Source organism: Cuculus canorus, chromosome 1 (assembly GCF_017976375.1).
Source record: "Cuculus canorus isolate bCucCan1 chromosome 1, bCucCan1.pri, whole genome shotgun sequence".
In the NCBI taxonomy this organism is placed as follows: Eukaryota; Metazoa; Chordata; class Aves; order Cuculiformes; family Cuculidae; genus Cuculus; species Cuculus canorus.
The window spans coordinates 167,835,321-167,858,337 of record NC_071401.1 but is presented as its reverse complement, the minus strand read 5'-3'; the positions used below and the strand labels follow the sequence as shown (position 1 = coordinate 167,858,337).

General features: G+C 38.2%; 1 long non-coding RNA gene across 1 annotated transcript in view; it reads left to right on the top strand.

The window, feature by feature from the left end:
• LOC128850633 (uncharacterized) overlaps positions 1-22,673 on the top strand; it is a 28,619-nt gene extending 5,946 nt beyond the window's left edge. Inside the window, exons 2-4 of the long non-coding RNA XR_008448027.1 lie at positions 7,811-7,908; positions 19,992-20,076; positions 20,705-22,673. This is a non-coding gene — a long non-coding RNA (uncharacterized LOC128850633). The remainder of the gene's footprint in view (positions 1-7,810; positions 7,909-19,991; positions 20,077-20,704) is intronic.
• The last annotated feature ends 344 nt before the right edge of the window (positions 22,674-23,017 follow it).

Here is a 23,017-nt window from a genome sequence, read left to right as displayed (position 1 = left end):
TTTTTGTAGTTTCTACATAAGCACAGAAACATTTATTGATTCTCTTTTCTGATAAATGGATGTGTTTTACTGAACTAGTCCTGCAGGAGATAAATGGTAAATGCTGCACAGTTGTGTGAATGCAATTTCTTGGATGAATGTGGGACAGAACAGGCAAAGATCATAGTCATCAAGAGCAGCCACCATATACTTGCCCTGCACTTTAAGATATTGAGTTTGGCAAAGTCAGTAGCACTGTCTGTTACAGCTGTAGCTCCTGTCGCCTTGCTCCTTTGCAGTTCATTAGCAAAGAATTATAGTGGATAGCACACAAATAACTGCCTTTGCTGGTCCGTTATATTTGTGGACATCAAAACATCTGCTGATCCTCAACTCACTCCTGCTGATCCTGCTGGTAGCCCAATGCCTACCTCCAGCCTTGTAACCTCCACCTTCATTCCATGCTCTGCAGGAAACTGAAATGTTTTGAAAGATGAAATGGGAAGAGAAACACACTTTTCCCTTGCACCTTGGGAAAGATTTATGCTAAAAGTGGAGATGATACTACAGCCAAGAACCATCAGGTGCTGAGATCTTTTTACTTAGAAATAAACAAAGCTCTCTTCTTGGCCAACTTTACTAAAGTATGTTTGAGGGTCCAATTTGTTGTCACTAGAAGGCATATATATATATGTCTCTGTCAGCAAGTGAGAAAAATGACTTGGAGATATCAAGGCAACTATGGTTGAAGTCAACAGGATCTGTCACACATTTATGGCTTTTACTGCATTGATCCTTAAAAAGGTTTTGTAAAAGCAAGCAAGTTCACCAGAATGAGTTGAGCTTGGCCAAATGTCCCAAATGTGTCTTCCTACTTGGGAAATTTACTCATTATGCTGAGGTTTGGGTAAAGCAGAAAATTAAAGCATGTACACCACCAAAGTACCATTAACTCAATACTCTTGAACCCCTGAAGAGAAGGGAAGACCAGAATCATAACCTCTATATGCTTCTCATAAGAATACAATAATTAACTTTATTCTATATCTTACATGTTTGTTCCAATGTTACTTTATTCACAACAGCAGTTTTTCTGGAAGGAGCTAATAATTGATATATTACCCGTTTCAGACAGTGAAGGAAAAATTGTGTGCCCAAAGTAACTCGACAGAAGGGTGGCATGACTGAGTGCTAAGAATGTTTCTCAGTCCTTAATTTAGTCTTCGCAGCCAAAGCAATGTAGCTTTGAAGCAGTAAATCCTTTGGGTTTTATCCCCTTCTGATCCTTTTACCTAAAAAGCTGTGGTGAGATGTGCCTATAGGGATAGCTGAGCTGTTTGTATTAGATCATCTACATATTCATGTTACCACCTGAGCAAGCCAGGAAAGAAAACCATAGAACAAAGGAGAGGAAAAAATATTTGCGTGTAAGTTAATAGCGTCAGGAACACAGCATCATTTCTAAGCCACAGGCTACTTATAAGAGTTTATTTGTTGTTGTTGCTTTTTTTTGAAAGAGAGATATTAAACCTTGAGTCTTACCCATGCAATATGAGCAAGCTCTCACAGGTAGGGGTGGTAATTATAAGGCTTCATTCATTGGGAAGAATGTTGAAAGCCTGAGGGACCTGGTTTGTTGGTATGCTATTATTGTGCTTCCTTCTCATAAACAGGCGGTACTTTTTTCCCATAACAGCCTGGCAAGCATAAATGGTTACCGTTACCAAACCCAAACCACTATCCATTCTTGTCAGGGGAAAGAGTTTCATTGTCCTCACTGAGTACTGCTGGATTGAGTTCATAAACCCTATCAAATAAAGCATTTAAGCATGCATATAGATAGACTTATTGCTCTAAATGGGAACATTCATGTGCTTTGCTATGCTAGTTATAGAGATCAAGAAATATCTCAATATCTACATGAACAGCAAGTCAGAAACAAGAACAGAATTGCAAGGACTTCAATTGAAACAAAAAGCTAGAAATCCTCAGCTGGACAATACCAAGTTGAGAGCCCTGTCATGTGATGCCCTTGCACCTTCAAACCTTTGGTAGAATTGAGTAGGCTGCAGCTGTGTCCCTGGGTTTTCACTAGTTTTGAGGTTCTTTAGTTTCCTTTGCTTGTTTCCAGGGTTGTTTTAGGCCTCTTAATAAACCATCACCTGCCTTTGGCTCCCAGAAAAAAGATCTGATCCACCTCACAAAAATCTTCTCAGCTTCAGAGCACTCATTCCCACAGCTCTCTTGTGATGAATATTCAGGGTCCAAGGATCCAACGTTAGAGCTGAAGCTGACTACAGACTTCATCAAGAATCCCATACACAAATTTGAAGGAAAGCTAAAGCCTTAGTCTTTTCCCTACCTCTGCTTTTCCAGCAATCTTTTATTCCTTGTGATTAAGACTGTAAGAAAACAAATTTTCTCTCTCTAGCACATATGTTATTTTCTGGAAGACTATTTTTTTTTCATCTCTTGATCCAATCTGGTAATTTTTTTCCCTTATCTTTTCACCTGGTCTCTAAAAAGAGCAGTCTGAAAGCTTGTCTCCTTTTTAAGAAATTCCTAATTAGATTAATGAAAAGATGATATTCTCCCCACAAACATCTAATTTGTCATCTCCCCCTTTCTTTCCAAAGTTCAGTCAATCGCAAGTTTCCAAGAGTGGTTCACTTGAGTGGACAACCATCATATTCAATACCTCTCATCTTTCCTCTAATGACAGTTCTAAGGATTTCTCCCATTAGCTCTTGTAGTTTTAGCTCAAGACAAAGTTGATAATGGAAAAGGCAAACTCCTTCCTCCCATCTGCCATACCCTCCAACAGCAGTAGAAGCATTATAGCACACACCTGAGGAAAGTCCTCTGTGTCAGGCATAATAAATGAGTAATATGTGCATTCCTCAAATCTTCGCGTTGGGTATTAATGTCCAAATAAACACCAAGAAGAAGCAAAAAAAACCCCAAAACATTAAATTCTGCTTCAGCTGGAAATATGGGTAGGGAAAATTGCAGCTGGAAAGATTAACAGTTCATCCACATTTCAGGGGTTGAAAACATGGTCAATCAGGAGAAGTCCCTGGTGACTGGAAGAAGGGTAACATTGTGCCCATTTTTAAAAAGGGTAGAAAACACAACCCTGGGAACTACTGACCTGTCAGCCTCACCTCTGTGCCTGGGAAGATCATGGAACAGATCCTCCTAGATGACATCCTAAAGCTCATGGACTACGGGGAGGTGATTAGAGGCAGCCAGCATGGCTTGACCGAGGGCAAGTCCTGTACGACCACCTTAGTGGCTTTCTATGATGGGGTAACCACAGCTGTGGACATGGGTAAACCAATGGATGTGACCTATCTGGACTTCTTTAAAGTCTTTGACACGATCCCCCACAACATCCTTCTCTCTAAATTGGAGAGATATGGAATTGATGGGTGGATGGTTCAGTGGATAAGAAAATGGTTGGGTGGTCATATTCAGAGAGTAGTGGTTGATGTCTCGATGTCCAGATGGAAATCCGTGACAAGTGATGTCCCTCAGTGGTCCATACTGGGACCAGTGCTGTTTACTGTCTTTGTCAATGATATAGACAGCGAGATCAAGTGCACCCTCAGCAAGTTTGCAGATGACACCAAGCTGAGTGATGCAGTCGCCACGCCGGAAGGACGGGGTGGGGGGTGGGTGGAACAGAAGGGACAAGAAGACCAACCCTATCCTGGGCTGCATCAAAAGAAGTGTGGTCAGCAGGTCAAGGGAGGTGATTCTACACCTCTACTCCTCTCTTGTGAAACATCATCTTAAGTATTGTGTCCAGTTCTGGAATCCTCAACATAAGAAGGATATGGAATTGTTGGAACGGGTCCAGCAGAGGACTACAAAGATGACACATTTCAGGGCTTGAAACCATGGGGAAGGGACTGCACAACCTCAGGTATAACCTTTTTGGAGCTATCCTGAGAGCGGCACAGTCACCATTGTAGGTCTGAAACTAAATGTCACGATCTGGTTCTTAATCAGCTTCTCACATTTAAAAGTTTCTTCCATGGGACTATGTATTTAATAAGAACTGAGGGTGCTGTCTCCTAAAATGTTGGGTGTAAGCAGAACCTAAGGGCTCTTCCACAATATTGCAGCTGGCTGGAACATCTGAAAGTAAACCTCAGCCTGCTCTAGGAAGATGTATTCAATGCATTTCATCACCTCTTCATTTATCCCTTCTCATACCAAAACGCTGGCAAATAAAACTCTCTAAGACTCATTTTGGAGTTTTGGAAAGCAAGCATGCTTTATCAGGCCTGGGCAACATGCAGGGAAGATCTCCATCAATCATGTGCAATGAGACAAAGGCTAGTTACAGAATGTATTTCCCACTTATAGGCATATGTATAAATTTTCCCAGAAATCTTATGCATATTCTGTTACTTTCCTAGGCCTAATTTTAATGTTATGAAACTTTGCAACAGTTAAAACTCTTGCTAACTTGGAGCTGGCTCCAGCTCTCTGCTTGACCTTGCCTCTCAGATTAGTATGGATTCCAAACAGAGGTGATTACAGAAGAAGAGACATCTGTTCAGCACAGAGCATGAGGAACACAAGATGTTGTCATCTTCAAGAAACAATGTCTGGAAAACACCACTTTAAAGAAAACATGCTATCAGAGGGACATTCTGTGTAACTTTCAGAAAAACACAACTGCCTAGACGAAACTCAAGTGCACTCTGCCCAAATCAAAGTATTCTACTTTGAAATATTCCACATATTGTATCACTTCAGGTACCCGTGGCCTGTGTCCCATGACTCAAGGCCTATTGAATCCCACAACAGTTGTTTTTATGAGCACCTGTTTATCCCCCTCCCCCAGAGCAATTTGTTTTGGAGAGTTTTAGTTTTTAAATATTTTTCCTTTCTAGAAATTTGAATCAAAATTTTCAAGGTTGACAATGTGTCCTGTAGTCCTTTTGGGGAGAGCAGGAGAAGTTGCAATGCACAAAAACTGTAAAAATCAACAATTCTTTCTTTAATCTGGAGCAGGATATTATTGTGTTCTTCTGGCTACAACTAAGAAGGTGTTCTTGCAAAAGCAGATTGCCATGTGCTGCTCAAAATGAAAATTTATACTTATGAAGAAAAAAACTTGTAGTATTATGAGTCTGATGATGAGAATACACCTGTAGTCAAACCATAGTCATATAGAATAATTTCACCACAACAACAGAAAGAGAGATGGAATAACTACCCGTTCTTTTATTAAAACAATAATAGATAAAAACCTATCAAATAGGAATTTTTAAGGAGACTTTCTTAGAAGTTAAAACCAAGTCAATTTATCATCTAGGGTAGGTTGACAAAATAAATTGTTTTAAAGGGGATATACGCAGTTGTAAGATGTAAAGTAGAAAAAAATATTGTCTTATAAGTAAAAAAAATCTTAACTGTTCATTATTTTTCAGGGTATTCTGATATGCTTATTGTGGAACTAATATTTTTCATCAGAAATAGTTAATTTAGGTTTTAAGATTTAATTGCTTGAAGTCAGTAGATTGAGAATTACAATTTACCTACATTTTCTAAATTTGAGCAAGAACTTTATGCAAATGTATCTTTGGCATTACCCTTCTGACCAGGCACTGTAAGTCCAGTCCTGAAAACCACAACCTTGTGGTTCCCATCAAAATTTTTCTGCTGTTGGTTCACTGCAGGAGATTCAGACCAGGATGTAATATTGAGTTCTTTCAAAATCTGAAGGGAATTTGACTTTGAAAGAAGCACAAGATGAAGGCGGGATTGCTAAGATCACAGGTTGCTCTGCAAGAGATCTTAGGATGGCCTGTGTCAAAATGGAAAAGTCTCATTAAACTTGCACTGCTGAGCTGATACATTCCCAGGGAACTGGGCCAGAGCAGCCAACGTGAAACACACACCATCTCCTGCCACATGAGCAGTGTCCAGGTCCAAGACCAGGGCTGGAAGCCTTCTACCTTCCCATGAGCCCCAGCAGGTGGTCTGGGACAGGCTGGCAAAGAAGCCACTAGTTCACCCTCCAAAGCTGAGCTGTTGGTCACGGACCAGCATGACATGTGCCAGGCTGGGCTGGTGACTCAACCTCCCTCGCCCAGCGCTGCCCCTGCCAATGGCAGGAATTGCCCACCAGCTGGCCAGCACTAACAGGAAAAGCGCAAAGCTTTGGATGCAACTCTGAAGTGGCTGGTTGCATGCCAACACAGACTTTAAGCTTGCTTGAAACCACATCTGCGTAGACATAACAAAGGGCAGCCCTCTCCCATTCAGTCTCAATCAGCCCACAGTACACTGAGATTGTTCCTGCTGTCTCATAATACAATTAAAAATATTTTATTTTCCTCCTGAGTCCTTGCAGGATATGTGTGGGTACGTGTGTGTGAGAGAGAGACTAAGCACAGATAAATGTGACCTCTCTAAATATGTTAGCATAGTCTAAGAATTTCGCACTCTTTATTCAATTTTCTAATTAAAAAAGTCAGGGCATTAGTTCACTATAATTCTATCTTGGAAGAGAAAAAAAAGAATGGACAGCCTAGAAAAGTAAAATATATTAAAGTCTCAATGTTCTGGTGAGCATCCCACTGTGTGCAGACAAAGCAAAACTAAATCTCTCCTTGGATTCATAGTCTGCACCTTATATAGGTCAGACTGCAGCAGCAATGTAAGTACGGAGCAAGTCAGTCCTCAGTCCATGCTTCTAGAATGCCTATTTCATATAACCTGAGTGGCCCACCTTTGCCTCCCCGCTCAGAGAGCAAAGAGAAAACTACAAACATCCCAGAAAAAATGTGAGAAACATATAACATACAAAATAATTTTACAGACTGTAGTTTGGCTGTTTTGTGAGTGCCAGAAGTTTTATGAATGAACTCTTTATGGTGTTCAACCAATAAACATCTCACATTTGGAGGTTTAATTACTACTGCATTTGTGAACACCATTACTCTTTCATGTGCCTCATCTGTATTACCCAGCAGTAAATTTCAGTGTCAATATTTCTGAGACTATATGTACTGTATTTAGCTTCTCTCAGTTTTGGTCAGGTGCTGATTTATTATTCCTGTGTACCAGGAGCTGTCTTTTAATGATGCATAATAGGACTATTTTAGTGCACAACGCGGGAGGAAATGCATATATAAATCATTCTCACCACCACCACACTCTTTTGGGAATCACAGAGAACATACATTAATAATGACTGTTGTGAAGACTAGCACTTTGTTGAAGCTAAAGTGAAGAAGAAACAGTTTCCTCCCAGAAAACAGACATCTTGAAACAGACATCTTGAAACAGACATCTGCTAAGTGATATTTCTTCTGGTTAGCTAACAAGGCTTTCTGGTTTCCTAGTAATCACCAAAGTTTCTTGTGCCTCTTCATTCCTGGACCACTCCTAAGGCAGTGGTTATTGCAGCTGGGCTGGGTCTGTTTCTAGGGCTCTTCTCCTCATTTTCATTCAGGGAGTCCTGCTACTGTAATTAACCTTCAGTGATGTGGTAAGATTTCCCATTAAAGCACCAAAACTTTGTCCAGGTGATGAGAGAGTGTCTTTTCTATTTGGAAAAGCCAGGAGGAACAAAACTTGTTCTAAATCTGCTCACAAAGAAGACTTGACCAGACAGAGTGATGCTTTAAAGACACAAGATCTTTGACCGAGTGTTCTCTGGCCTAGACCTCTCTTTTAGAACACCCTGGAAATAGATGCAGAAATCCTTTGCATCACTCTAGAGTTGAAACTCTCCCTCCCAGTGAATGAGAGCAATCCTATCCCTCTCCATTTTCAAATAAACTGTTGTGGTGTTGTGCTACCATAGGAAAAGCTCAATTACACCGTTCCTGGATGAGTTCTTGGTCTTGGAGTCCTTTTACAGCACTCCCTTGTAGTGTCTGCTTAGAAGACGAGTGAACTGAGGTGAGTGTAGTAATTTCCCCTCATGCTTCCAGCAATTAGTGTTTTAGGGGCTTCTCTTGTTGGAGGTTGCATCCAGGCTTCCGTGTTTAATCTGTCCTTCGTGACTTTGTCTCACTGCTCTGCTGAGCCGTGATAGCTGTTCCACATCCCTCATCACCCTGGACAACGTTCCTTCTACTTAAATGATGCCATCAAAGATAAGATAAGCAGAACTAGGTGTAGTTTTCAAGCTATACACACATAAGATATTTATGCAGTGGCCAAACAATGCTCTCTGTTCTGTCCTGTGCTCCTTTCCCAATAGTTCATAATATTTTATTTGCCTCTGGCTGCTGAGCGCTGAGCTGGCATTTTCAGAGAACTATTCACAAAGATGCTAACGTCACTTTCCTGAATGTGGTAAAATAAAATTTAGAGTTTTCATAACCTTCTCCTGGACTATTTGGATTGAACTAAACTCCTCGCTGTATTGCTGGAGGCTGCAGAGCTTTTTTGGCCCACGCAAGGCTTTTTCCCATAGACCAGCCCTTCTAGTGTTTTGTGCAACTGACATGGCACTGTATATTTTTATCCTTGGGATATTCTGGATTGTGCATTTGTGTCCTGCAGAAACACCCACTAGCTGTGGCTTATTCAAGAGACTGTTCTGCCTTTTGCTGCACTATTGACTGCCCTCCTTCTCCAGCATATCCCCTCCTTTTAGCAGAACATTTAAATACTTGACTTTTGGAGGGAAAAATGTTCTTTTCAGCTGAGAAACTACTTCATAAATCTGTGCAGGAATCTTTCCAGTGCCTCAGACTTGATATTTTGTATAAACATGCAGATTTACAGCCATATTTTATTCAAACATGTACATACCGTTTATGTATGAAGTTCATTAGTGGCTCTTGATTGGGTCTAGAAAAAACAAGGATGTTTTCAAGAAGAAAACTCATTATGCATATGCAGTTAAGTGGGATGAGATCTGTAAGCAAAATTAATACCTTTCATTAGACAATTCGTATACTTCAAAAAATAAAAAACAATTCTTGAACACATAAGAGATTCAGATCTGAAAGAAACACAGCAGCTTTCAAAGCCCAAGACAAGCACAGACCAATCACTCAGAATTTAGATAAATATGTATCAATTAGATCATCTCTGAAAATATGACAGCTGGCATCGGTGAAGCAGAGGTAGACTACCACTAGAAAATGTAGTTAGGTTTATTTTTTCCTCAGCACTTGGCTTTTATCAACATTGAATTTCATTTGCAATTTTATCACCCTGTCTCTCCAGTAATGCGAAAGCTTTCTGCACCTCTTCACAGCTCACTGTGGATTTAATTATCCTGAATAACTTTGCCATCAGCAACCTTTATCACCTCACTATTCCTTGTTTTTACTAGACAATTTAAATTAAGTATCCATACATCCTGGTTTATTACACAATACTGGCATAGTGGTACTGTATGGCACTACAATCATGATCCAATCTGTACTCATAGTCAAGCTTTTGCAGACTTTGAAGCACAGGAGAGTTTCATGAAGGTGACCATCACACATGAGATAGTTCTTCAGACACTTAAGGATGTCTGAGGAAGGATTCAATTGACAGCTCAATTTAATATTAAAACAAAAGCAAGAAAACTTAGAGCATGCAGTATAGCTCCGCTGAGAAATATTTATTTACATGATCTGAAGATCTATCTATGTGTATTTTCTGCTTTTATTTAGGTAACACATTCTATAGGTTTTCAAAGACGATTGCAAAAAAAAATTTGTATTTTACTCTGAACTGTAAATGTGCTGATCTATACCTCCCTGACTTGTGAGCCAGACAGCATACACTTTGACTTCGAACCTTGTAACAGAAAGAAATTTCCTATGTCTCAGAATGGAACAAAAATAATCAGTTCACCAGTAAATAAATGACTTGCCTCATGGATTGGCATTTTTGGCAGGAAATGCTATTTCTTAAATTGGACATAATATATCGGCATGAGATTTGCCAGGGTTTCATTTCTGCCAAATATTTAACATATTTTACATGTATTTTTGGAATTGGGCAAGCTATTATTTAAATGCTGTAGTCTATACTTCAGATAGAACAATGTGCCTGAAAAGCACAGTAGACAGTTTGAAAAATACTAATTATCAGTATTTTCAGTTTCAGTAAGATTTGATAGCTCTTTTTCTGGAATTCTGTTACCTTCTAAATTTTGTGTTAAGAGTTTGGTAAGTATGAAGACTACTATTTTTTTTTTTCTGAGTTTTCCTGTTACCATAGAAATGTGAATTCTTATTGACACTATAAGTAAGACATCAGTCACAGTAGACTGCAGACCCTCAATCTGTCCTTGGGCTCCAGATTTTTCGTGCTTGTCTCCTGGAAGGGGAACAATAGATGGGCATCTCTCTACAATATTCTCTACTTGGCAGCAAAATGCAACTTCACCCACTCTAAACTGTACAGAGAGATGCTGTACCCTCTAGGCTACAACAGCTGGAGATGTTAATCCTTGATCATTATCAGTGGGCAGCTGAATTAAGACCTCACTGAAATAAGTAAAGAAGCTAATGCTGCTCAGTACAATACTGCTATGCCCTTTGTTAACCTATACTGTGCCGGTTTACAGCAGACAAGAAAGCACGGAGATCCCAAGTGTTTTCTCCACTATGGTCACTCTTATATCAAAAGCCAAAACACTAAGTCAGTATAATGTTCAGTCAAAGCTCATATAATACAATATGAGACTGAATTGTGTTGCACTATGTAGGCTTGCTCACAAGGGTTTTTACACATAGATTTGCTCTCAAGCTTTTCTGTATTTCTTACTCCTTCTTCAGCTCCTATTTTTTCTTAGAATCAAGTCATGCAGAAAATTAATTCAATATAAAAGAAACATGGCCAGCAGGTGGAGGGTGGTGATTCTGCCCCTCTACTCCATTCTAGTGAGACACCATCTGGAGTACTGCATCCAGCTCCGAAATCCTCAGTACAGACAAGATATGGACCTGTTGGAGTGAGTGCAGAGGAGGGCCACAAAAACGATCACAGGGATGGAACACCTCTCCCATATGGAAAGTCTGAAAGAGTTTGGGTTGTTTAACCTGGAGAAGAGAAAGCTCCAGGGAGACCTTATTGCATCCTTTCAGTACTGAAAGGGCGCTTACAAGAAAGACAGGGACAAACTTTTTAATAGGGTTTGTAGAAATAGGACAAGGGGTAATAGTTTCAAACTTAAAATATGGTAAATTTATATTAGATATTAGGGACACATTTTTTACAGTGAGGGCAGCAAGACATTGGAACAGGTTACCTAGGGAGATTATACATGCCCCATCCCTGTTAAGGTTGGAAAGACAGGTTGGATAGTACTCTGAGCAATCTGATACTGTTGAAGATGCCCCTGGTCATTGCAACAGGGCTGGACTAGATGACCTTCAAAGGTCCCTCCCAACCCACACTGTTCTGTGATTCTATGATTCTACTATTTTATGATTCTATGATTTTAATTTCATTTTAAAATGTTAAATAGAAAATGCTGAAGAACAAGATTTGAAAATGTATCTTTCAAGAAACTTTTCATGGAAGGCAATTTTATCTCATCCTTCTCACTGAAAGACCTAACCCTCACTGCCTTAAATTAAGTTACACAAAAAAATATTCTGTCCATCAGAACCAATTTACTTTTTTGAGAGGGGTGATAACAGTCATAGAAGAAGTTGTTTGGTGTCTATAACGTTAAAAGAATTATTAGGTTCCCGTTTCCTATTTTCCTGACAATTTAGACTTATTTTGTGAAGATATATTCAAAAAGAAAGCTAGAAGTGTGTATGATAATAACTAAGATTAATCTTAGAAGATTCTGCTGACTGTATTTAGACACTGTTTCATTCTGGATTTAGGTCTGACTGAAAAAAGTTCCTACGTGTCTAAAGCCAGGAACGTGAGTGAAAGCCTTGTTTATCTGTTGTCAAACCTTGAGTCTCATAAATATAACAAATGCCTTGGCCTTCCATTTGTAGAGCTCTCAAAAATGGAGGAAATGCATATCCTCTGAACCTGGAAAACAGATACGCTTTATAAAGAAGGAGTTTATTTTATTTTATTTTACGTTATTTTATTTTATTTTATTTTATTTTATTTTACTTTATTTTATTTTATTTTATTTTATTTTTAAGGAAATAGTCTGCATTGTTTTGTGTTTCTTTCTCAAGATAAGATGTTATTAACTTTAAAGAAGAACAGATGGAAATTTGTTTTGAAAGGATATAATTAAGGATCAAGAGAAAACTAATATGGATTAAAATAGCTTAAAGATGAGGTTGAATGTATCATTGTAACAAGATATTAAACTGCAATGCAACTCAGAGACTCTGAAAGAAGCCCAAGGTCTCTAATCTACATGCAGTCATGCTGAAATTTGGTGCATACGAAGAAAATCCATATGTATTGGTATCAAAACTACTTAAAGAATTTTGGTCGCAAGATGGAAAATTTGACATTGAGGTCTTTCTGGTTTAGCTCCTCCTCCATGGTGTCTTAGGTCTTAATTCAGTGAATGTAGGAAAAATGACTTGGAAAGGCAAAGATCCCATGTTTTATATATATTGGGTGGAGTGGGGTGCATGTGGGGGGTGAGTGTGTGGATGTGGTGGGGGGTGGTGGGGGGGTGGGAGTGTGCGTGTTGCAATCTTGATTCGTTTTATTTTTGCCTTCTTGGGATGTTTGAAGAATAAATACCTAGAGTTTAAGAGTGGTTTGTATTGGATGCTTGTAGGTTTTATTTGTATTTTATTTTCTGAGTAGAGTTTCATTTTTTTGAGTAGTCCTTCATTTTTTTACCAATTCTTTTTTAAATTACAACAAAATAAGAGTAAAAAAACCTCCTCACACCTTAATGCTTGCCTTAATGAAATATTAATTTAATCATTCCTAACATTCGGCACTTTTCAATAATGGATCTGAGATAATAGTTCCAATTGCAATAAACTGTCATGTAAACGGTGATTAAGCACCGTAACAATACAAACACCCACCTATTGATTAAAAAAAACGCTTTTACAGCTTATGCCAGAGAGGTAATATCTCAAAAGATTGATAATAGCAAGACCAAACCCTCTCCCCGACACTAAAATATGACACAGGCAGGATTTGCACAGCTGGGCTCGGGAGAACAGTCCACTCTACTGTTGCTCTTGGTGACTCGCAGAGAGCAGAAGATGCTGGTGGAGGGTAAGATGTAGGGTCTCCTTGCTGCGTTTCCTGACAGTGGACTGCAGGGTAACAAGGCTTATTCCAGGTAGTTTGATTCAGGTAGTTGGTTTCATTGCCAGTTTATTGCCAGCTTCCCATGGGGAACTTACCCTGCATTTTCCCCATATGAAACAGTCAGTGGCAATATTTCCTTGCAGGATTTCTCTCTACACATCAATGGTGGACTATCTGCTCATCCAAGCCCTTACCACTCTTGCTGTGCTGTGAAATACATCAGGAAACTGACCTCTCCAAAATCAAGTTGGAGGGTGGGGAGGGGGGTAAAGTTCCTTACCCAGAAATCATACATTAATTTCTCCTCACATAATATGTTTGTCACTTGTTGTGTAGTGTCTCCTTGCACTGTTGCTAAGATCAATCCTGGTTAAAGAAGATCCCAACTTCTTTTAATCCTGCACACCCATTCCTGCTTCTGGGTATGCACAGATCTCTGTAGGGATGTGCTACCGCTTGATATCTCAAACCATTTTGTGGCACAGCTTCATAAACAGCTTAAAACTGAGAGGAAGAAGACCCAGGAGGGTGGTGGTGGGAACAAAACCCTCACGATGGGAACCTCTCAAACCAGCTTTGCCAGCAGACATATTGCAGTATGGAACTACACCCCTGAGCGCTTTATGCAGCATCATGAATTTCAACCTAAAGTCATCGTGTAATTTTCAAGCACCGTAGGACTGAACATTATAGCATCCAAAACCTTTCCATTTCTTTTTGCCTTTTCTTTTTAATAAATCCAAAATGGTTTGTGCAAATCTACCCTTTTAAATCTGAAATAGCTGATCCTAAAAAGGCATAAAACCATAATTCATGAGCTTGTTAAAACTGTTTAATTGAATTGTGGTATAGCCTCTTATTTCCTTTGTACTTTTTAAAACATCATTTAGTGTTGGGGTGCTAAGTACAAAGAGTTGTTGGAACTGCTAGTCAGAAACAGAGAAGCAACAGGACAACCCAGTGACCAGAGATATATTCTCAATTAAGAGTGAAAAATAGCAGAATTGGAAGGTTTGTGATGGCTTGACAGTTATGTTTGATACATTTTTCTAGTCTTATTTTAGATTAAATTGTGAAACAAGTCAGCTTCTCAATTCAAACACTGAAGTCTGGTCTATATCACCAGTCTCCTTTTGGATATGCCAATGATTTGTTAATGAAGTATGAATTACTTACTATGAAACATGAAAAGATAAAATCTAAAATGAATAGCACACACCCTCTTACAGTTGAGCAGGAATTAAAGTCTAATTGTATTGATGAAAATATGATCTTTTTGTGGATGAGAAGAATAATTCAATGAAATTTGTGTGATTTTTTTTTAGTGTCTTTCTTTAATTCAATGCATGGCTTGTAATTTCATTACCTAAATGAAAACAGTCACTGTCACTGTAGCTCTGTGTGTATATACATACGCACAGAGTCAGAAGGGTGGTGCGAACACAAACCTCATTTCTGGAATTCAGCCATTCCCAGGGGTGGAGAGCAACATGGTCTGTGCTTGAGCAGTTTGGTTTGTCACTGCTGCAGGGGATGTCATCAACCCTCCTCCTGCAAAGAGCTACTTTGCCTATCTGGGGAGACAGGGGGAGGAAGGTCGTGCAGATGCACAGTCCCTCTTGTGGTGCGTTCTTGTTACCGGGAAGGGAACTCTCCTTTTAGGCCCTGTGCAGTCCTTTTTAAACAACTTAAATTAACTTTGAAAATAATTTGCCACTTCCTCAAGTGACAGATAGTAGCCCAGGAGCCCGGTCGGGAAGGGAACTGCCCATCGCATCTGAATAGTAGTAAGCACAAAGAGGCTTTGATCTTGACTTGAGTTTATTTATACTATTTCTATTATACTTGGTAAATCAAGTACTTTCATAGGCGAGATCTTAAAAGAGAAGTTCCCACACGAGTATTTCCCAACTTTGCTGAAGATAGCTAAAGATTAGGGATGAGGAAATTAAAAGGGCAGCAGACCTATAGCATGGTTCAGATGCTCCAGGTAGACCATGAAAGCTCAATGAGAACCAAGCAGAAGGTTCAGCTGCAGGGCTGGACACTTCTCTGGCGGACCTCCGCCATACCCAGGTGCAGCACCTTTGCCGCTGCACCTTCTACTTCTGTTCTGCAAAAGCTTATCAGACCGTGAACTGAGTCTGAGTGAACTGAAACCCATTTCCAAATCTTCTTTTCCCTGTTTAAACCAAGTCCAGGTTCAAGAGGAGATTTGCTTTCATCCCAGTAATTTGACAGTCTGAGCTCCCTTGAATTAATGGAAAACAATAAATCCTGAGCTCTCTCTGGTCACAGCTCCATGTTGTCTGAAAAAGCAGTCTTGAAAAGCTGCAAAACAGAAAACAAATTTTATTTCACAAAATGGATACTGCTTCTCATTTTTCTGCCTTCTGCTTTGTACTCTATTTCCCCTCTTTACCTGTGAGACTTAACATTTGTTGATAGCAAACCTCATCTACTTGCCTGAAAATCCTCACGGCTGTGTCGACTTCGATGCCAGGCTTCCCTGATTGTTTATAGCCTCTCCAGTTTTGACATTATCTGGAAATATCAGGGTACTTGAATTAACACTATTAAAACACTCACCAGCATTTATTCTGAGTGCAGGGCTGTCATATTTTTTCATTTTAGTTTTATCTATTTGGCCTCTGGAACGACCATAATTTCTAAAAAGGATCTATGTGTGATCTATAACCGGTAAAATTGTTTTAATTTTTTTTTTAAAATGAAAAAACTACTTTCTGAAGAAAGAAAGTACAGGGATTAAGTTTGCTTAAACCTTGCCTGAACTGGACTTCAGGTGCTTAGAACCCAAGTAATCCCCAGCCTGTGAACAACATCTGCCTCTTTACCAGGACTGCCTCGCCCTGGAGCTATTTGTGTTCACTAGGCAACTCCCTGCCGGGTTTGGGAATTCTCTTGGCATGTATCTTGGTTTGTACACATGATCTAGAAACAAGGAGCAGAGGCTGTTATGATGTATGGTTTATATTTCTTATTTAAAAATTCAGTCAAGTGGTGCTTAAAGTAGAGAGATACAGGGAAATAAATGAAGGGAAGAATAAGGAAAAAACAGATTAATGTGTCTACACATAATTTAGGAGTTTTCAAATTATTTGGGCCAGATCATCTGAATTTTAGGATGTTTGAAGCACTGTCTGAAGCAATCACAAAACTATTGCCTTTGAAAAGTGATAATGAATGAGATGTTGAATGATTAGTTAAGGACAAATACACTGAATAACTTTATAAAGGAGTCAAGAAATTAAAGACAAATCAGCTTGCTTTCTGTTCTAAGGGAAAATCCTGGAGCAATCAGTCAAACAAATATTTGAAGACAATTGCTTTAAATGCATGCTCCCAAGTAAGCCAGGAAGTCAGTCTTGAAGAAACTAATGTAAGAAAGCTGCAAACCTATCCGCATACGCGTAACTAGAGATCAGTTACCTATAGAAATATTCAAGGGCATAAACGAAAGAAAATATTTTATAGAAAAGCTTAGCAACCAGATTGAATTTTATCCAATGATTTTATTACTTCCCAGATAATAGAATAAGCATGATCTTTGGGGGAAGATTGAAATAATTGGTTCTTTGTAGCCTAAAGGGAGGAAGATTGGAGCTAGTTAGGGAATACGGAAAAAGGCCAGACTAAGCGTGTAAACATTTTTGCCAAGAGGAAGGGAATAATCAATTATCCATGTACAGAATTGGTAAAAAATAGGAAAGGATGAGTTTAAATTACAGCAAGAAATGCTGAAGTTCGACATCAGAAAACCTTACATGGAAAGATTATGAAATATTGTAAACTATGATCAAGGAAGCGGTGGATATGCAAGTAGTAAAAGTTCTTAAGTAGCTAAATAGCTGTGCGTCAGAGTGTATATAGCTGATCCTGTTTTGTAGCAGAGGAATGCAGTAAATGATAACCTCTTGGCATCCTACTTTCCTGTAATTTTATTACTGTGTGAAAATAACAGAAACGTGTTTACATTAAAAAAACAAAAAACTCTTTGCAGTTAATTAATAACTTGTTGGAAAAAAACACAATAGCCTTTATTATGAAAGCTGAATCCAATGACATCTATCTCCTATTGCTTTTCTGTTAGTCTAGAATAGATTGACGTTAAAGCCCCTTTCTATCCCAAGGAGGAGAGGCTTTCTGTACTGTGCTGCAAGAGAGCATACTACAGAAAAGTCCATATTCCACAGAGGCCACAGGAGGTTCTCAGCAAAGGAGAGCTCTTTGTTACGGTTAAAAAAAAAAAAAAAAAAAAAGTCTTGGACTACAGCTAAAGAAAATGTAAATAATCCAGGGAAAAAGTGTTTTGTGGATGTCTGACAAGCTCACATATATTGGTGTCTGGGGTCATTGATGCTCTAAAATGAGTTGGGTGCTCTGAACTCCTGAATAAACTCTCTAGGCCCTACGTAGCTACACCATAAACGTGCCCAAAGTGAATAAAAGAAAATTATCAAGCTCAGGAAGTGAAAGAATTGCCTTTAAGTATAATACATCTGATATTTAATCACAGTAGTGTTCTGAACAATCAGTATCAAATGACCAACACATGAAACAGAAGGAAATAAATATTTCAGGGAAGAAAAACATTGCTATCAAAAGAAAACCTGGAGATTACTTTCTTTTCTTTTCCCTTGAAAGACTTAAAGCACCATTGAGCTCTTTTGCTGTTTTATCTATTTAAAGAAATTTACCCTTTTAAAGGTAGGTCAGCACTACTGCATATTCATTTGCATTAATATAATGAAAAACATGAAAAAGAACATATTTACTTATTGTCTTTTGCTAAAACAAAGTACCAGTTAAGTATTGTTGCCAATGGAAACACTATACAGGTGCATAAACACACAATAACTTCCCTGTGCTATCTTTAGTACAGACGAATAATTCTGGTCACTACGGTTTGCTTGACAGTTCCTGAATTTCTGCTGATGTGTTCAGCATTTGGTTGTAATTACCTGTTCATCTGAATGAAAAGATTGATTGCTGCAGTCAACGAGTGATACAAAATAACATAGAAGAGATACATTAATACCAGAATTTTATGTAAGCATTGTTCCAGAGGGAGAAGAACATATGCAACAGGAAAACCAAGAAGACATCTGTCATGGTAGCCAAGCCTCTATCAAGCTTGATAATGATTATGAAACCATTACCAGTGATATATTGCATAAAGCTCTGGGAATAGGAAGCTTTTCACATTACAGAGAGTAATCAACATCCAACAAAAGTAGTCCCATCACAGACACACACCTGCTGCGTGCCTCACATTAGAATATGTTATTTGCAAGTCTAAATGTTATTGGCATGGCAGAAGGAGACAGGCAAATGATGAGATTCACTTATGAGCTATTTTATTCCTCTGTTAATGAGGTTTTCTAATAACAAAACAAGCATTTGGTAACTTGCATATATTCCCCTGGATGTGTTGACATACATAATATAATCAATACATTTCAAATACAGTCAAGTAATATTTCCAAACTGTTTCTTCTGAGGAAGGTCCAACTACAAGACATATTTCTTTCCTATATATTTATGTATTTATGGTTATGTATTTTTCATGCACATTTATACTATTATTTAAAAGAACCCAACAACCAGAAAAAACTTGGAAGTATTTGGGCATAAGTAAGTTCCCTATAAACCTATGGCTGAAAAAAAATGAAGCAGCATATGTCTCTATTTCAACCATGTTTTCCAGAGTTGAATATAACATGAATAGAAGCGTGTGTTTTAAAGACAAGAAAACTCCTAGAAAATTATCTCTGTCTAAGAAAATCAATGTGCAGCTCAGAATCTTTCTTTTTTTTTTTTTGGTAGAATCATTTAAAACACACATGTCAGATGGCAGATTTATGTACATGAACTGCAGGCTATGTTTTTCAAACAGTTTCAGAATTTACCAAAATATGCTCTCCCAGCATGAGAAAATACATACACACATATGCGTATGAATATATACAGACAGGATGTTTCAGCATATACATACACATAGAGATATATAAACAGAGTGTATACACATGAATATATTATAATACACACTATATATTTTTATATATGTATATATAAATTAGTTTCAGCAAATATTTAGGTACTTCTTTCCTACCAAGTGATCTAACTTTTCAAATCTGTATCATAAAAGTTAGATGCCTTAAAGAAAATGCTGTAATATTTTAACATTTTGTTCACAGGCATTTTTAACACTTGAATAAATGAATGACCTTATTACTACCTTTTCATTTGATTTATTTACTATACTAAAAAAAGAGAGACATATCAATTACAGAAGCTAAAATCAAAACAAAAGTATTAGCTTTTTTAAATGATGAAAAAAAATTAAGATGGCTATAGAAAAACATGCTTTTTACAAATGTCTGTTACAGAGAAACACTGTGGTAAAATAGGCTGACAGAGATTAAATCATCCCTTGTTCAGGGAAAAAAGTGTAGAGAATAACATACTACTACAGTGATGAGCTGGTGTGACCCATAAAGGATAATACAGTCAACAGGAGAAACAATAGCACAAATAGCAAACCGAAACTAGTTTAAACATTTCTCTCAGACAGGCAGCAGTCTGTTCTCAGAGTAAAAATGGACAGATAAACATCACTGTCATTGCAAATCACCATAGTCTAGCCAGGACAAGACAAAGGAAAAACCATATAATTACCACTGTTCTATAAAAAGAGACAAATGTTATGTGACACAGAAAAGGAATCCTAATTTGGTCAATGTGAAGAAAGTTCAAGTAGCTGCTGGGGCTTTTCTTCCTTAATTTCTTTTTTTTCTCAGCAGAATCCAAGAACTATGTATTGGTGCAGAGTCTGTTCCACTAGATACACTCTGAAAATGGCTACTGAACCGTGTCCTTCAGGCGCAGGTACATGTGGTCTGTAAATCACAGAAGTCCTTAGCTCCCGAGCTGCTCAGCACTGCCAAGGCTGGGAGAAAAACTGGTCTTTAGGAAAGCTAAAAAAAAGAGAAAAAATATTTGCCGGCTTCGAACTCCTTATGTAAAGTGGCAAAAATTTGCTTCAAACCAGCACCTACTGGGAAAGATCCTTGGCACAGGCATTGATAAGTGGGACAAGAGTTTTTATTGTTTCTCTGTTCAATTCCTTTTTGATGTGGTAAAGAGTCATGTTGGATGCTGGCTGTAGTTTAAACATCTCCTAAATCCCACCTAAGAACATGACATAGTATTAGCTAGGTGTTGTTAAGAAAGATGGGTAAATATAAGCAGGAGTAGAAGAAAGAGGAGTAAAAACTGAGAAGAAATTAGAAAGGTGAGAAAGAAATGAAGGCACAAGAAGTTTAAGCTTTTTTCTTTTTTCCTGAAAAGATCTCCTTGGCCAGGAAAATTCTGGGCTTATGATAATGAATTCATGTAAATATATCACTCCCTTAAAGATTGGTGTTTTGAACGGCATCAGCTGCGTATGAAAAAAAATAAAATGCATTTCTGAAACCTCCACAGCCTATTAGAGAAATGTGTTCTGTAATTTCAGGCCTCGGTTTGTAACTTGAGATCTAAGTCTTGGGAAAAAGTTTCTTCTTTGGAGACTCTGATTTCAACTTTGAAGAAACAATGGTGGTTGGAAGGCCACGTGGCAGAACCAGAGAAGAATGAAAGCCCTGGAGATAAAAGAAAACAAGAAAAGAAAATCTGAGATACACAACCAGACCGAGGTTGCAGGAAGCAGAATATACCATGTGTGGAAGATATCATGACATGTATCCAGTGGACAGAACTGTTCTATCTGCAAGAAAACAATACCAGTTCCCATAGACAAGATTGCCCATTGCTCTAAGGAAACAGAGTAAGCACACGTGAATTTTTCAGTGATGCAGGATTTTGCAACACACCCTGCAGCAACGCATAGCTCCACAAACATTTAAGAGATTTTTCTTCAGCATCCATCAGCACTCATTTGTGTGAACGTGCAAAAGAGATTGAGTAGATGGAATATTGGTTGGAATAAGAATGGAAATCTTACGACATACAGAACACAGAGATCTTTTGGAAAGCGTACATCAAAGGGTAAATGGGCTGGTAAGAGGCTGGATATGCTGCTTCAAATCAGCTGTTGGTCATAAAATCCATCAGCATTTGCACCTACCGATACAGAAAGCTCTTTCTCTTACTATTCCTTGCTCACATAAATACTAATTTTTCTCTAGTGACCTAATGAAGTCTTCCTATACGTTCTGGCACAAGCCCTTTGTCACAACCCAAAAAAATGTCACCTAATCCACTTTACCCCATTCAGGATGATGGTGAGGTCACCAGGCTGGCAAACACTAGCGCCCAGGTGGAAGCAGCGTGGCTGTGCCTGCACATGCTGTACTTGAAGTACCAAATGTTGCTGAGGGTAGGGAGGTGCCTTGGCAGAGTTCCCCATCCTGTGGTGCTTCTCCAAAGCACAGCATTGGCCCAAGCCGATGTCCAAGCTCTCAAAGCTAGCTTATGGATCCCTTAAAATCCCTCCAGACTCTGTACAAATCCTCACAGAAACACACATATGTAAGGAAACTTCAGTGGCAGTGGGGAAAGAGGTGTTAGTGAGCCAAATTTCCAAAGCAGCACTAAGAAGCCTCTTAAATCCTCTCTATTCCTCTAGGGTTCTAGCATACAGTGCTTTCAAGCTAGCTGTGTGAAATAAGTAGCAGTAAAAATCCTTCGCTGCATTTTAATTTGTTGTTGTTATTTTAGTGAGATTGAGGTGGATTGAGAGTTTTACAACTTGCTTTAGCCAGAAAATGTTTCCTTACTTTTTTTTTAGTAGTAAATATTGCACTTAGATGGTTTTGGAATAAAATACTGAATTTAAGAATTAAAAAAAGATATTTAGTTTTGTAATTCAGTTCACTATAAGTGCATGTTTCTATAGGACAGCATTTGACTCACTAAAAAACAAGCAATTCAATTTTTCTGTTGCAATGTCACGAAGTTTGGCGAAAAAAATCTAGTAGTTTAGTCATGTATGTACCTTTCTGTCTTTGAAAGAATTGGAGTTGAATAAAAATAGATGCTATTCATACACTCATTCATGTAGTGAATATTTGCCTTCATAAAATCATCACAGGACAGCTTAGCCACATGATTATTCCTCAGAATCTGTTCCTGCCGCCATCCCTGAAAACGAAATATTGTTCTTATAAATGTTTATGGAAACTTAATTTAATAAAAGTAAAAATGCAGGTTCTTTTCTGCAGGCTAATTTTATTTGGATTTTTGTCTGTCTTTATTGCTGAGGAGTACTGTAAACAGTTTGAGTAATCTCAAAGAAATGAATGTGCCTATTCAATAATAAAATTCTAACTAGTGTGAGTAACTGAGAGAAAATCTGGATCTTACAAATTTGTGTTTTCACTGTACATGTATTTTGTGGCATTGTGTTATTCATGGCTGGAAATCTTTTCAACATTTACATTAGTGATGTAAACCCACAAATTTCAAATTCTTTGAAGTTAGTGAAATCCCTTCCACTTACTTCCATAGGATTTTGATTGGTCCTATATGGAAGTTTATTGAAAACTAAGTATGTAATTTCTTTCAAATGGAGAGAAAATTAATAGCTTTTATTTTGTGTACCCAGTGCACTTTAAAAACACAGATAAGAAAAAACACTGTAACTTTGGCCATTATTAACTGCATCTCATATTTGCTGGCAAACAATTTTGACAAGAATGGGACTAAGATTATAGTGAGTTTTACCAGTGCCTCCAAGAAATGTAGGATTAGATCAACTACAGAGGAGCTTTTGCTCATAGTCTTTATAGTGATCTCCTTTCATCTGATGAAAGTACCATAAAGCAGA